The 16,616-nt window shown below is 40.2% G+C and overlaps 1 protein-coding gene across 18 annotated transcripts in view; it reads right to left on the reverse strand.

The window, feature by feature from the left end:
- Window positions 1-16,616, reverse strand: part of ADGRL3 (adhesion G protein-coupled receptor L3) — a 532,152-nt gene that overhangs the window by 425,263 nt on the left and 90,273 nt on the right. For all 18 annotated transcript variants that reach the window (XM_054064759.1, XM_054064762.1, XM_054064751.1 and 15 more), the window contains exon 2: window positions 13,641-13,707. The gene's annotated coding sequence lies outside the window, so the exon portion shown is untranslated. The remainder of the gene's footprint in view (window positions 1-13,640; window positions 13,708-16,616) is intronic.

A 16,616-nucleotide genomic window follows, 5' to 3' on the forward strand; every position in this document is an offset into this window, starting at 1 on the left:
AAGAAAGACAACCCTCATCCAAGACACTAAGAACAGTTGTATTTTCAGAGAAGTCTAGGTACTAAAGCATTAAACCTTCAGTTCTGCGTGCATCCATAATGCTTGCTTCTTAATTTCAAGCATCTGCTATGACCTACTTCACCTTTTGACCAACTAAATGCAAAAGCAACCCTCCTTAATTAGAGCTATGCATGAAGTAACCTACCCCACCACATCAAGTCCTACACTTCCAATGATTCTACAGTATTTCTTGAATGTAGATTCCATACTTAGTTTCCAAATGCTGCCAACAAAAAACTTCTATAGCTGAAAGTCAAGCTGCAACTGAGCCAACATGTAAACTCCATGTATGCATCTGCCTACAGGCTGAAACCCAGCTGCAGCACAGGGAAACCTCTTGGGGAACTCCATGGACGGGCACTGGATTTGTGTGTGCATATGTTTTGTGTTGTGAGCAGCTGTTATAAAGGACAAACAAGTTTTTAACTCATGTGGTATCCCTCAGCATAGCCTTGTAATTGTCATGCAAAGCAGGATGCAAGCTCTGCAAGGCCTGGGAAAAACGTCAGCATATTTGTCTTGGAGATGAATAGCTGACAGGTATTTTTCCAGGGCTCCAGGGAGAAGAAGGGGAAAAATTAGCTGCCAAATCCAAAGAAAAGACTTGGGTATATTTTTTTCCTGTAACCTGAACCAGTACTAAAATTATATATAAATATGAGAAAAAAGGTAATACAGTTTTCCTTTTCGGTGAAACAAAATTCTAAAAAGTCATTTTAGGATAATTAAAATAAGTTACATTCAATGAAATGAAAACATCTCACCTTCCTTCTTTCCTATTAAAACAGAGTAAGCCTTCTTACAACTTTAAATGAAAGGCATTTACACTAAAAAAAATTATCAATTCTGCAAATATCAAGATGACATTCTGACATTTTCCAAATTCTTTTTGTCTTTCTTCTGCTCATTGCTATTACAATTGATGAGCTCTAACAAGCAATTTTGTTTTAAAGAATTAGCCTTTTCTAAGAGAAAATTGTTTCAATGGAAGTTTTTTCTGTTTTGATCACCATCTAATTATTCAAAGACACTGGAGTTCTCTGATTCCCGGACATTTCACATGGATTATAGTGAAACCAGCTGGATATTAAATTTCTAACTCACATATGGAGCTCATGACCCTCTTTATGAATCATCACACCATTTGTTTAATATTTAATGCAACTCTTAGTTACTCTGAAGAAAATGTTGAACAACAGGGGCCCATAAAATTAAAATCACACAGGAAAATCACAGCTACTTGCAAATACTTTCTATTCTTTGGGAATTTATCACAAATCTCTCTGATCTAGGTTCATTAAGTTTATTTTTTCACTCCTGAGATGGTAAAATATGATGGAACACTAAAATTTCATATAAACATCTCTGATTACAGCTTGTGAGCCTCAGGAGATCCAGCCTTGCTGTTCATGCAAACCTAGGCATAGTAATTTCTTGAGATTAAAAAGAAGTATTTCTGAGTGTGTTAATCTACTGAAGTCTTGGGAAGACTGGTAAATTAAAACTATGCAGCTCTGGATATAATTTTACTATCTTAAATGCACACTGGAAAAGTAACTGCCTCAGTCATGATCTCTCCTTTCTCAGCTCTGTAACTCACCAACTTGAAAAATACATTTTGGAAAACTATCAGCAAGTACTTATGAGGCCCAATGAACACAAACCTGCAGTCAGGAACATTTTATTTACCTATTTGACCAAAGCTAAAGGAAATATATTTTTTCTAAGTGCATTTTGCACGACTTCTAAAATTTACCATTGCGTTAAGTGCTATTAAATGAGCTGCGAGGGAAGTTTAAAGCTTCCCCCACCTCCACATCTGAGCAAGGTCAGCAAAGTCAAACCAAAACCCAGCTCCTATCCTGTCAACCTGAATCTGTCTTTTGTTTAAAGACCTGTTTCCACTCAATATGAAGACACATCTCACCTCCAGCTTGCGGACCAAAGCATAGATTCACATCCAACCCCCAAGAGACATCTAACCAGCAAACGCTCTTTATAGCCATGTTATTTTCTGGCATCAAGCCTCCTTCTGCCTTCCCTTTCGCTTTCACATCAGCGCTCTCACTCCAACTCATGCTCACAATACCGGTAAGTATCATATCTACACACTGCTAGTGCCTATTTCAACCCTGAATTGTTTGATACAGTATTAGTCAAGTCATATAAGGCTCGAATGGTTTGCTGCTAATAAATCGGCACCAGTAGGTGTGATCATTTAAAAGCTCTTTTAAATAATATAATGACCTATTCAGGGGATTCAGAGTTAAAATATTGTAGAGTCGTGTCTTCGTTCAAAAGGTTTCCTTAAGGCAAGTCTCAAAGAACAGGCAACATTGATCACCGTTAGGCAGAGGCCTTAGGTGTGCAGATGGAAGATGTCAGCTATTGTGCCAGCCTGAAATGCTGTTGCCAATGACCCCTGGCTGCCACTTGTCCTGTCTGTGCAGAGCCAGTAGCAGGGGATGTACAAGCACTCCTCATTCTCTCCAGCACAGGTTACCGCAGCCCGCACCGAAGGCTGCTGACGCTGTCCTGAAGAGCAGACCAAAGGCTTTCTCATGGTCCTCTTTCATAGTTTTGCTCTTTTACTCCCGCCATAGCCAATGTCTGCATGGGCAAAATAGTTCTGCATATGCAAAGAGCCACAAGTGCAGAGCAGAGCACTGTGCACCTCCAAATTTGTATGTGCTGCAGAGCAGTTTACACATTTTTCAAGTGAAAGGCATGCAATTGCAACCCTGACTTCTGCACGGCCTCTCTCTGCCTCAGCACCCAGCATCCACAGAGCAGTTGCCAGGCTGTTGAGGTTACTGCCTTTGCAATCTTGAACCCATCTTGAAGGGGTGGCTTGGGGAACAAAAATCCAAAGTCACCCATCTCTTTCAGCTGGGCAGCAGCAACAATGAGATACCATCTTCCTTTGGAAACACCAATCACTTACTCAGTGGAAAAAAAAATGGGCACCTAAAGGAGATTTTTCTCCCATTAAAGTACTTGTTGCGGGGCCCTTTGCTGAATTGTGTATATGAGTACAGACCTCCTAAGCCCAGCAACAACACTGTCCTTGCCGTTTCTCCTGGCTGTGCAGTCTGCATAACTATTCCAGCAGCACTTTCTTGGGCACTCCCCAGCAGAATTAATTAATGTTCTCACAGTTCTTTGAAGATGAAAGTACTAAGCAACTGCTAAATATCAGGCCAGACTTTCCACTGGTTTTAAAACCAGCTTTTGTAGCACAGCATCTGGGCCCATGATCATCCTGTCTCATAAGAGAAACTATGTAAAGAATGTGAAGAAAAAAGAATTTTAAAAAGAGAAAGAAAAAATACATAAGAAAAAGAACACAGAAAAACAAGTAGATATAAAAATATATAGAAAAGCAGCACTAAAGCAATAAACTTCATGCTTTTCCTGAAGGCCCTCTTTCTGCAGTTGAAGAGTACAAATCTGCAGAGTCACACCACCATTCTTCAAATCTCCCTAAAACTCACCTCTACTGAGATGCCTACAAATCATTCAGAACTGATTAGCCAGCTGATGTACTGTGACTTCTGCACACTACACTTACCATAACCATCCTGCTCTTCATGTTGGACCGCCTCATCTGTTTACTCAATCTGCGCATTCTATCCTATCCTCTGCCTTGAGCATTTGCAGGGGTTTTTTTTCTTATATATATGTGCCAGGCCCACCTCACGGATACTCAGACACCAACAAAATGTCTTTCTAGTCCTTTGCAGGATCCATACAATACGGACATGCAAAAGTCAGTCTCAAAGGATAAAGCCTCAATAGATTTAGCTCCATTCACAGAGATGTGTGTGTTCCTGTATGAAATTGTTGATCAGGGAAAGCAGTCCAAGAAGTTTAACTCATGCACATGTTATACATATTGCACCTGTGTGCTTTTCCAAAAGGCACGACGCTGCTGCATTTAAGGGCTAAATGTACTGCTTATGCTAGATTATTTTTTTAAATAGCAAGAATTGCTTTCCAAATTGCAACCACATGGTCCAAGAGAAAGTTTCATCAGTGAAACAGTGTGCCATTTGAATAAACTGCAAAAGTTATAAGGGTAGACAAAGTGATTCTTCAAATATTGTAGAGACTGGCAAGAATGCCTTCCTCTGAGGCCCCTGCAGTAACACATTTAGCGCTGAGAGCAGAGGACACACCATCAGACTGCACACATCTTATGCTGGGACACCACAGATGATTGGAAGAGCACCTCCATTAGATGGACACGTGTGGGATGCAGCACTAGCGATGAGAAAGAATATCTAAGGGTGAGGTATTGGAATGAGTCACTTCATTGACTGCAAAGGGACTGATGCTGAATGGCTTGGATCTGGTCAAATCTCTTACCACGCCAACATGGTCCAGGAGCCAAACTCAGACTCACTTATAAAAAACACAGCTACAGTTATTTCCATAGGAAGCCATGCATGCAAAGGGTGTCGATATTCTTTCCGTGGCCTCACTAGACCTTATGTTTTCAACTCCTCAACTAAACCAGTCACATGCACTATTGGCAGACATACAAGAGGAGAGCCCTAAAGCTTCTTTCCACGTGCAACAGCAATACTCTAAACATTCAATGGCCTAAAACAGTACTAGTTTTTTAGATATAAAAATAAAAATGTTACATCAAATATGACTTCTCATGCTATGAGATTCCAGTGAGTGTTTCCAAACCCAAGGACGCTGCCTTTGCAACAACCGCTTTTTTTTAAAAGAAGATAAAACCAAAGAGAAAACTGAGGCAGGCAACCTCAAGTTTTTCATCTGTAGTCCCTCGGTCCAGCAGTCCTGCCCAAAACACGAGAGGAGAGGATGCCCCTATCCACCCAAAAACAGGGAGTCTGCCCATATATGCACATTGCCAGTAGCAAGAGTCACTGATGCAATCAAGTGGCTTAACTTCCCAACCTCATCTGTAGGGCAAAGCTGGATATTTCCCTGTCTGGCCGCAAATCTTTCTTACGCTTCTAGTCTGTTTTGAGCTCCTGCTTTCCAACTGAAGCATCTCTCTGTTGAGAAACATCTCTTCTGCCTCTTCAGCATGACTTAGGCTGATGCTCTGCACTCATAAGCTTTAATCTCTAGAGAGATGGGATGAGATTTTCAAAAAGACTTAGTGTTGACCTACCTCTGCTCCAAATCAGTCTGATCATATTAGGTTAACTCTATTTGAGTCTAGCCATGTATATTTTGTCATAATAAACTTACCCCAAAGGAATGCTGCTGCTTTAAAACAAGATTACTAGAGCTGTAACTATACTTATGCATTTGGTTTTCCAGTTCTAGTTCTGAGGATTTTTTTTTTTTGAGCACACTGAATATTTAGTACTGGTAGAACACAGGTCAATGCAATTATATCTTACATCTTAAAAGGAAACAGTCTGCTCTAAATTCAGTGCTAAAGAAGAGCTGCACTGGAGACATTAAGGCTCAAAAATCCAAAAACTAATGCTAAAAATGAATACTGATCTCGACACAGCAAGAGTACGCTTTTTTCTTCCAGCATACATGAATGGCTATGCACAACCAAGACCCAAATACCAAGATAGGACTTAATCTTTCATCTCATCCCTGTTTGGATTCTTTTTGGTGAAAAGAAAAAAAACCAAAACAAAACCTAAAAACAACTGCCAGGCAGTGAGTGTTTCTAAATGGTACAAGAAGTGACCATCAGTTGTCACCAGTTTTTTCCCAACAGTGGCTCTAGAGAACCACTTCTTAACTTAGTCCATTTGGTAACTCCAGAAAGACCAGAGCAATAGTTGGAGAGTTTTGGCCACAAGCTTATACAGCATAGGACTAAATGCACCCTTACAGATCTGGGTTGGTTTTTTTTAAATATTAGTATGTTGAACCTTCTGCTGCATTTTCTCTTTTGAAATATATATATATATATTTTTAACTGAATCCATAATTGGTCTATCTAAATGATTGACAGTGAAGGTGAAGGAACAGCCTGTTAGTCTTGACTGCTGGGGTAATGAATAAAGAAGTTGACATGTTAAATTTCTTCACGTCCAATTGGAATTATAAATTATAGACTTCTTTTACATTATCATAATACCAAGTTCATCTTAAAAATAGAATGATTCCTTTGGGGTGTATTTATAGTGGAAAAATACATATCTAATGCTGTACTTAGCATACCTTCATATTTTAATATAATTGGATTGATTGTTCCAATTTTGTTCTTATTTTTGGAAATTAAGCAGTAGAATCAGATCACCTTACATTTTTCCAAAGGTCTATTGTTTTGCTTCAGCAGGACATCCTGAAATTTTCAAAAGCGGTCTGCAATTTAACGTATCCTCCTGCTCTCCCTACAGATACTTGGCAGGTTGCACATTCCTAGCTTGGCCAAGGGCCACTTCATCTGAGTCTCTACAAACTTTGCAGGGAGCGGAACCATGATCTGAAGAAATCTATAAGAACTAAAGTTTCCACCCAATAAAAAACCCTTAATTCAGCCTTCATCCCTAGCCAAACAACTTCTGCAAAACAAATCATTGAGTTCAAATTAATCAGTTTGTGTGAGAGCAAACACAGCCTATCAATAAAAGCAAAGCTATAAACCACTGGGAAATGCCTCCCAGCCAGACACAGTGCATTTAAACTCTGCAATTTATTTTGCATGTGAGGGAGAGGAGAGAGGTCTTAAAACTTTTGTCTAAATTAGACAATTCAAATCATGCTGGTATGAAACCTCAAAGCCCTGTTCCTAATAGCAGTGTAACTGTCTATGGAAGCGTAAAGGAGATTAAGATGATCTGCCTCCTGCATGCCAAAAGGAGGGGTTCTCAGAAAGGAGCACATGCAGTTACCCTGGATCCAGGTCCTCTCCTCCATCCCAAGGCAGGCCCAGGAAACCAATCCCTTGATCTGCCCCAAAGTCTTGATAGCACCTGGAGTGGCTGCTAAAGTCATAGCGGAGCAGAGCCAAAAGGAGATACCTCAGTCACAGTGCTTTCCATTCTCCTGGGTTTCCTATACCTTTCATGTATGCAGCATGGTTGGCAATGCTGCTTCCTACTGACTATCCTATAGGAAACAAAATCAGCCTCAAGCCATCCTCACGATGAATTCTCCAACAGCTCAGTTAAGTGCTGCCTGCCTTGAATTACACTGATATGCTTCAATCTCACAAAGTATTTCCAAATTCCAGAACGATTTCAAGATGGGGAGAGGAGAAGGTATAAAGAAGAACAATACACTTTCAATAAAATTTGGCACTGTGCAGTATTTCTTTCATCTCAGAAAAAAATCCTCTTAAGACACAAATAAATGCATCTTCTTAAGCTAGTGGGATCTTCTCCTAATAGTGCAATTAGCTTTCATAGGAGATATGTATGTATGTGCTCACATACTGTATTAAGAGTAGACTCTTAGAAACATATAAGCATGTAATATCAGGCACACTTCTCACAAATTAAGGAGAGCATTTCCTTAATTGTTATTTCCACTGTTGACACAGAAAAAGTGGTGTTTTAAATGCTATATTAGCACTGAATCCCAAGGGACCCCCTAAGCAGCCCCTCTCAAGAAGCAAGCACTTGCATCAAAGTCCTGCAATTCCCCTTTCACTGCCTCAAGAAGGAGATGTGCTGCCAGGGAGCATGACTTGCATGGGACAAGACAGCAAGACGCAGATCACTGCAACGAGCTTATCGACAACTCATCGCTAACACATCTGACAGACATTGAGACTTAATATTTTGCAACCAGCCTCTGTAGTGGCCCCATCACAGCCTCTGACAGAGCTTGCTCCCTTGTTCTGCAGCCCTACTTAGTACAAGAAGTGTGGATATACCCGCACATTGCTTACCACTCTGCAGATTAGTCAAAAGCAGCTTTGTTTTATTTAAGTTACTGTGAGGTTGGTAAATTGTAACTCTTATCCATCAATACGATGATCCTCATTAGTCTGTTCCCCATCATTTAATATGACCATAAGCCATCACCAAACAGATTAATACTGACTATTCCATTATTATCCTGTATTCAGCAAATGGGGACAAAATTGTATTATTATGGTAAATGTTTAAAGCTCACCAACAGACACACCAGGCAAATATGTCCAGGAAATGCTTACTTATCCAATGTCACCTGACAGATAAGTACAGACACCGTATTCATTTGCAAGGAAGACAGAAGAAATATCTGCAAAGAACATAGAGCTACTGTACAGAGTAAGAAGAAAATGAGCTAATAAATACTGCCACACCATATCCTAGCATACAAAGCAATGTTTTATTACACACTTTAAAATTAATACATGCTATTTTGTTGCTATCAATGCATACTAAAATGCATGTTCCTTCACACTTCACAAACTCTACGCAGCAACAAAATAGAACCCCACTCTTGGTACTTCATTACCTATGTGAAAGCACAGTATAAAGCACCCAATCCACCACCCTTCATGGATAGCTGATATCAAAAGCAGCATGAACTGTTTTCTTCTTGTCAAGATCAGTTTTCTCATCTAGCTTCCAAAAGCCCTGTTTACATTTCCCTATACCCCTGTCTCCTTGTTTGCCTAAATATAATCTCTCAACCATGTTACTGGCCTGAATTTAACACAAAAACCCACACCAGAACAAAAATCATACACCATCAAAAAACCCAACTGAACACCCCCTCCTACCCTGAGCCTAAAATCTGGATTGCAGCTGTTATGTTTCCCGTTGGCTCCTTCTGTAATCTGAGGAGAACTGGCATTTTCGGAGCATGACTCGCATCATGAATGGGCTAAATCACCTCCTGAGGGTGTCCACATTTCTCAACCAACCAGGAGGACAAGGCTCTTCATGCATGTACCTTGAATGAGATACATCCTCACTCAGTTGGAACCCATTTTTGATTTCTCTGGTTTAGGCTGTAAGTGGGGGACAGAAGATAGCAGTAACAACACTCCAACACTGCACAATTTCCAGCTTCTCTTCATCCTACACCATTTAATATCTAGAGCATTTAATAATTATTATTAATTGCACCTAACCGTAAACTGTAAAATAGAGGGGGGGAATGCACAAATAAACTTAGGCACATCTGCAGCTCAGCCCCTGTTCTTCAGCTGGGTTCACCTTTACCATCCAAAGTTAATCCACTACAAGTGTGCTACAACTGAGCATTGTAAAATCTGTCAATCTGCAAGCGTTGGCAACAAAACCAGCCCAAGAGATGTAAGCGACAATCTGAGAAGATACTCCCCAGGAATTAGAATTTGTAAACAAACATTTCAGCTAATTGCATTCTTGTTCTCAGTGCAATGAAGTCCCCATTTAGCCAAAGCATTTGTCAACAGAGTTTAGTTTCTTCCATTTAAATGCACGCTGATCCTGTCTTAGCCTTGGCTGGTATATCATCAGGATCAACATGAAATGGTAATGGAGAAAGATGTTTAATATAATTTCAAGTGTTTAAGTTACAACCGCAGCTATTAAAGCAAATCTATTTTACCTGTTCCTCTTCTAGCTCCCCAGTGAGACAGATGTAAAAGTTTCCATGGGGAGAGGTGATTCATAAATGGCTACACAGATCAAAGAATAAAGCCCTTCACAATTAATTACAGTCAGCATTTTCCAAACCAAAGCTGGTCATTTCACCAGCACAACACATAATTAGTAAGGCTCATTGTACTTTGCCACCTTTACAAATTAGTTCACTTTTTAAAGAGCAAGGTGGTTGCCTCCAGCCACTGGGATAATCACGCCAACCAGCCAGGAAAAAAAAGCTTCGTGCTCAGCTTATAATCCAACAGGTTCCCAAATTTTCAGTCTCCTTGCTAGTTCAATGTAGAAATCAGTGTTGCTTGTCGTGGCATCCCCAACAAGAGACTTTGTGGTGCACCCGTGTAAGACGAACAGTGCAGTCCAGTGAATCTAGTTCTTCGCAGTGAGAAAAGCTTCTCACTGCTAAGTGAAAGTACAAGACACGGAACAACCACAAGAGTGAGGAAGAGATGCTTCCTGCCCCTCATCCCTCTAGAGCAACTGCAGCAGATTGAGCCCCAGTGGCATCCATGGCAATCTTGCATTGCATGCTTTAGGGATGTCACAGAAATGGCAGGAGGGGATGATGCTGGTCTTCACTCAGCAGAGAGAATACTCTCAGACACTATCTGCATTTTAAAGCAAGACTGTTTATTTCTTCCCATAGCTCAGATTGCCCCTCAACCTAAAGAGGGACAACCAAGGAGGAGAAACTTCTCCACAGCAGAGGGTCCTGGTGCATGCGCCTGCCAAGATCCCAGTTCTGAAATAGGCACCTGAAATACCATTTGGATCCCCCAGCGTTCAACAGACAGAGCACAGTGCTGGCAGCTATTGTTGGAAATGCTGGAGTTATCCTCATGCAGATTTTAAAAGGCCACTGTTTACGCATGTAAATTCTGAAGGGCATTAGTGGCATTGCTGACACACACTGACAGCCAGCTCCGGGAAGGGAATAAGCAGGAGCGACCGCCTGAATAATTGATGTGCTTTTACTCTGCCCCATGGCCAAGTTATTACATTGCTCACTCTCTTTAACTGCTTGTGGTTTCTAAATTAATTAGAAATCTTAATGTCATGGCCAGCCGGTTAAAAAAAAAAAAAAAGGCACTGAGAATAAAAGAAGAGAGTGCTTCTCGTGCCCTTGAGCCTTGGGATCTCTTCCTTTGGCCTGGCCATGCAGAAATTAAAAGCATAGTCTCAATTTCTGAAGCTTCAGACTCCACTCACTAACAGCAGCACAGCATGGAATTCACTCCACCTACAAAAAGCCCCCATTTCATGGGGGTGAACACCCCCATCAAGGTCGCCTCTCCTATAAGAAGGGGTGATGCTTTTCCCAGGGCATGGCATACACATAGAGCAGCTAGCATCCCTTCAATGCAATAAAATACATCTGTTATATCCTTAGCCCAGCCACTGCAACCTAGTGCCACATGGTACCAAATGAAAGGACACCACTGAAGTTTGTAAGAATTAAGGAGTTTGCAGCTGTCCTGCTTTTATAGTCGACAGAACTAAATGATTCTACAGGATCCCTTTCAGGGGCTGAAAGAAAAATCACATGCAACCACCTGACCTCAGAGAACAGGAAAAGCTGAAAATGATGACACATTGATCAAATACAAGAATGCAAGTGGCCAATTCTTTGCTAATTACATACTCTTATCTACTTACAATATCATTTGTACTTAAACTTTAAAACAACATTGATAGCTTTTAAGAAAGTCAGTGGAAATAAGTTCCCATTTGAGCTACACTGCATTAAAGCATGGAGAGTTTTGTTCCAAGTCCTTGGAAAGCACTTAGCCATAATGAACCTGTTGGTAATTTTAGTTTCTTACCTGCAAAAAGAAATACTGATTTTTAAAAAAAATCTCTTTACCACTGTAAAGAGCATAAATAAAGCATAAATGAAGACAAATTATTGGATTCATTGAGATAATTTTAAATTGCATGATAACTTGGACTAATATTTCATCTTCTTATGAAAGAACAGTGAAATATCAGTAGAACTCAACAGTGCAGCATTCTTTCTCTTTGACAACACGTCATATGTAACTATAATCTTCAGGATACTAAGGGGGAGAAAGTCGTAAACCACCTTTCCATTATTCCCCTTGGGAAATACATGATTTTAAAGAAATCAGATTCTTCATTCTCTCTTTTTGACACGGATAAACTGACTTATACTCAAAGCAATGAATTGTTTGAGTCCCTGGTAAAGTTGTCCTGCATCTCTCATAGTTGTTAAGCACGCGAACATAACAGTCCCAGGGCAGAAAAATGAGCTGGTGATCATGACACAAGGCTTTACAGAGTTTTAAATGACAATGTAAATACTAACTGAAGTATCCAACAAAACAAATCTTATTCATTAGCACATGGAAGGTAATTCAAAACACTATGAGCTCAAACTACAGGACAGAGTGGTCCCCTTAAAATTTTATGCATTTTCATCAAGTGTTTATTTGCCCCTAGAGCTTCTCCCTCCATCTGCTATGTTTCCTCTCCCATTATAATTCTGCAGTAAATGGAGGCATGCAGAATCTACCATGAAAAAATACAGAAGGATCAAAACAAGTTGCAAATTTAAGCACTTCAATATGTTTCAATATCATTCTGAGACCTGACATAGCACTTCCATTTATAGAGTGGGAAGATGGGCTTCCAACTAATTGTAATGCTGATATGTGAAGAAGGCCACACGGGTCCACCCTACAATTTGTTTCCATTTGTCTTTTTGGCTTACATACTGACTCTAAAATGCACATGCTAATTATCAACAGTATGGCACTGCAGATGTAGTGAATGCAAGATGTCATTCACATGCATTTTTCAAACCCAAGCAATGAAATGAAGTGCCCCATAAGAACATCATACCTGTTCATACAAAAGCTTTCCTGGCCCCTACAACATCTCCTATCTGCATCTCTTTGCATCTGTGTTTCTAAATCTCACTATGCTTGCTTTGCTATACTCAAATGTGTAGATCTTCACATTACATATTTCCTTTTGTTCTCCATACTGTGGCATCTACATACATCTCACTTTGAATTTGTTATATTAATTATTGCAAAAAAAAAACAAACTGAAAGGCTCTGCTCATGTAGATTCCTTTAGGTTTTCTACAGTAATAATGAATCCATGCACCATCTTTAACACAGCCATGGGGTTCTGATCCCTCCTCTGTATCACTGAATCATATGTACCAGCTGAAGCAGGACCACCACTCTTCAGCATGGCCGTGTCCTCCTTGCCCAACTTCTACATCACTTGTCTCCAGAAAGAAGCAAAGTGCAAAAGCACACAAGGACCCAGCGTGCTCACCTCTCAACCATGGAAAGAGGTAGAAGAAAATACAGGAGATGGTAGTGACATGCTTTTCAGAGCCTAGTCTTTCAAGACACAACCCCTGGCAAAGTGGCTCATGAAAGTTTGATGAACAGCATTTTTTTTAATACCAGCAACTGAGCCACAGCCCTGTTGAACTGCATTGCCCAAACAAAATGTCATGACCCAAAAGGACGAAGAGACTCAATTGCAAAAGGCAGGCCCACAGGCAGCAGAGAAGCTCACGACCCTTGGAGCAGGGTGCACCACCTCACAAGTTACTCAGTCACCGAAACTGAGGAGGCTGCTGCAACACTGATGAACGCTGAGCCTCCTTCAACACTTGCCCACCGTGCTGAAAGGCTCTACTACACAGTCTTGCAAATTCAATGAAATCCACATTTTTTTTCCATTGGCATATATAAACCTTGATTTTTTTCCCCATCTTTTATCTTTTTTTTATCTTTTTCATTTCTACATGCACTGAAAAAACTCACGGTGTGCTATTCCTTACAATTTTGCTTCAGCATTTTCATGCTCTGCTGCTTTTGTTCCCCTGCTCCCTTTCCATAAAGGAGTATTCTCAAGAAATAACTGTTCTCGCACAACTGAAAATACAGAAAACCCATATGCAGAGATGGTGCTGTAGGCTGCACAACAAGATCAGGTTGAGCAGTTTAATACGTTAGCAGAGCTAACAAATGACACTAGAATATATGGTCCAGTAATTACCTTTTCTCGTTCTTCCGGTGCTAAAAATCCACACGCTATTTTTTGCAGAGTACCAAATTCAGCATTTCTGGAAACAAAGAGAAAAAGAAATAAATTAAAAAACATTTACACTTGCCTCAGTGGACTTACTAGGCACTCATGAACTTTCTGCTATCTATACACCAGAAAATACAATAATGAACACCTGGGTTTGGTCAACAGATCTGATTATAGAAAGCCTGTAAGAATTTTTAATCTCTACGAAGCACATCTCTATACAGGAAGACAGTACTAGTACATAACCAAAAATAGTTGGATGAAAAATCAGTGGAAAATATCGCTGTCAATTATAAAACAAACTTTAGAGATACAAGTAGTTATTGAACACATGTGCAGGCACAAAGTATCTCTTCGCTATAACAGACTTCAGTGTGATCTCGATAAACTACTGCTATACTAGGAGATTTAAAAGAGATTTTTAGAGGTTGCTGCACCAGTAAAAAAATAAAAGAAATATCTAGTTTGAAAAAAAAATGTAAAATAAATTATGTTTGTAAGGATGTTAATTTCTGTTCCTCAGCAGTTACATCTTAAATTTCCTCCATCCTCACACATCTTCAGTATTTTTTTCTAACTATACTGTTTAAACACTAGAAGTAACACTAATTGACAAAAGCATGAAATGTATGGATCTAGGTCAGCCTCCTGGAACTGTTGGTTTTATTAGGATTAATTACACATGAAAAATTGTTCCTCACTGTTGGGATTGCTACAGATGAAACTTCTGTGGGAATCAGTTTAGTCAGTCAAGCTGGATAGCATAGGAACATGGGACCCCTTCCAGCCTAAATTAAACAATTAGAAAATATAATAAAAAAATCCACACAAGGGAAACAGCAATGAGTCCTCCTGCCTGAATATTGCTTCCAACATTAACTACAAACCCAGCTCTCTTTCTTCAACCTGTAGGGGAGAATACGGGTAATTTCATTTGAAGAAGTGTATTAAAAAGACAAAATATATAGCTTGATTAAAGTAGGATTCAGTGTTAAACTGTATGTGGTTGCTCCAGTGGTAGTGGCAGGTTCCTAAGTCTTTTTCCAACACAGAATGCAGTACTCCTGCTGCCACGGTTCCGCACTCTGGACCATCCTAAACCTTAAAAACTTCGCAGAGGAAAAAGGTCATTCTAGGGCTCTGTTTTCACAGCTCAGCTGATACAGAATGGTCCTACTTTAATCTCTCATGACAAAAAAAGGCAAATTTCACCCTAGCTCTATGTATGCCTCAACAGGTACTGAGTACTTTCCTGGGAATATAAAAACAAGGCGGCTGAGGCGTTGGCCCCCAACACACAATTCATCTTCTTTACATACTAAAGGAGCAATTGTTTGCATTCAGTTAGATGGGAGTCAGACAAGTAAATTAAAAATGAAAACAAGGCTTGAGAGTCCAACAGGCATGCTGCTTTTTGAGTGATTTCTCTATAAAAGGCAAGTATGACTACTCTGCAGGGGGGGCGGAAAAGAGACCCAGTTCAGGTCACTTCTCAGCAACATCACCTCTATAAGCAATAAACAGGTTTTGGACCATTTAAGAAATTTACAGGCAAACACAGGGTAAGACCAGTTATTATTTCTTACTGTACAAATGAAAAATCTCCAGATGCTATGTGTCTTCACCCTTCAATTTTGATTAAATATATACAGTTCCAGTAAGAAAAGGGTAGAGCAGACCAGGCAACACCTCATGAGGATATTCATACACTTTATTTCTAGGAAAAATGCCATTTGTTTTTTCTACTCCCATTGTGGTTTATAGCAGAACCTCCACTTGGTTCCAAGAAGCTTTTAGAGAATAACTCTGACTTGATGGCAGCAGTATAGAGCAGAGAAATAGTGGTTTGCCTACTCTGAAGAAGTTAATGTTTGTTACCCCATTACCTGGCAACGGCTTCTGAAACGAAATTAAAGAAGATCTTTGTTTCATTTATGATACCCTAGATTTCGCTTCTGCTTGGAGTGTAAAGGGCTAGAGAATAGCACAACATACAGTGGTTTATGGCTCTTCTGTGTCATTTTAGGATTCAGCACTTGCTCTCCTCCCAGTTCACCTTTATTTTATTATAATATGAGTGTACTAACTGGTAAACTTTGCCCCCCTCCCGTCCCAAATGCCAGACATATGCATAACCTGGAGTTGGCCTCTGTGATACGCTATTTCTACACAGACTTCAGATGTAGTTTGGGGGATTCTTGTTTTGCTAAAATAAGAAAGGAACAATACAGGGATTCTGCACAGCAAAGATCTTGCAAAAGACTTGCTAGAGAGTCAATGCTCACTGGCAGTGGGTGCAGTGCAGGAACTACAGGAATTTGGGATCAGCCCTAAAGGATAGAATAAACACACTAAAGAGAGAGACACTGCTTTACCTCTGACAGTGCCTGCCTCATATGCAAGGAAAGCCGTTTTTTCATTGTCTTTTACTGCTTTCCACATCACTCAACTAACTTGCTCCCCTCTAAAATCTACAGTACTTCTCAGAAAGCATTTGCCATTTCTTACACAGTCCTTCCTCAGTTCTACTCTGCCTGCACAATTTGGCAAGTGGTTTCACCTCAGATGCTAATGGAGAAGGGAAATCACCTTCACTCCCTTGCTCCATCTCATGTTACCTGGAGTTCTACCTGCAGAGATTACTGTTAAATGGATAATGTAGATACTTCAACACAGCCTGCTCTTTCTTAATGTGACTGCTGGCATGCATACGGGTAAATGTTTCTAAATCCTCTACTATGGTGAGTAATCCATCCACCTAAATAGGAGAAGGGCATACTGCTCTGCATCGCTAGATGACAGAAGGGCAGTTAATCTGCAAACCGGTGTGCTGCTGCACCTTTATGCCGAAACAGAAACTGCTATTAGGGAAAGCACCGATAAACACTTTGTGTTCGGCAACAGCAAAGACTGGAATCTATCAAGATGGGCTCACCCTCG

Source organism: Cuculus canorus, chromosome 4 (assembly GCF_017976375.1).
Source record: "Cuculus canorus isolate bCucCan1 chromosome 4, bCucCan1.pri, whole genome shotgun sequence".
NCBI lineage: Eukaryota > Metazoa > Chordata > Aves > Cuculiformes > Cuculidae > Cuculus > Cuculus canorus.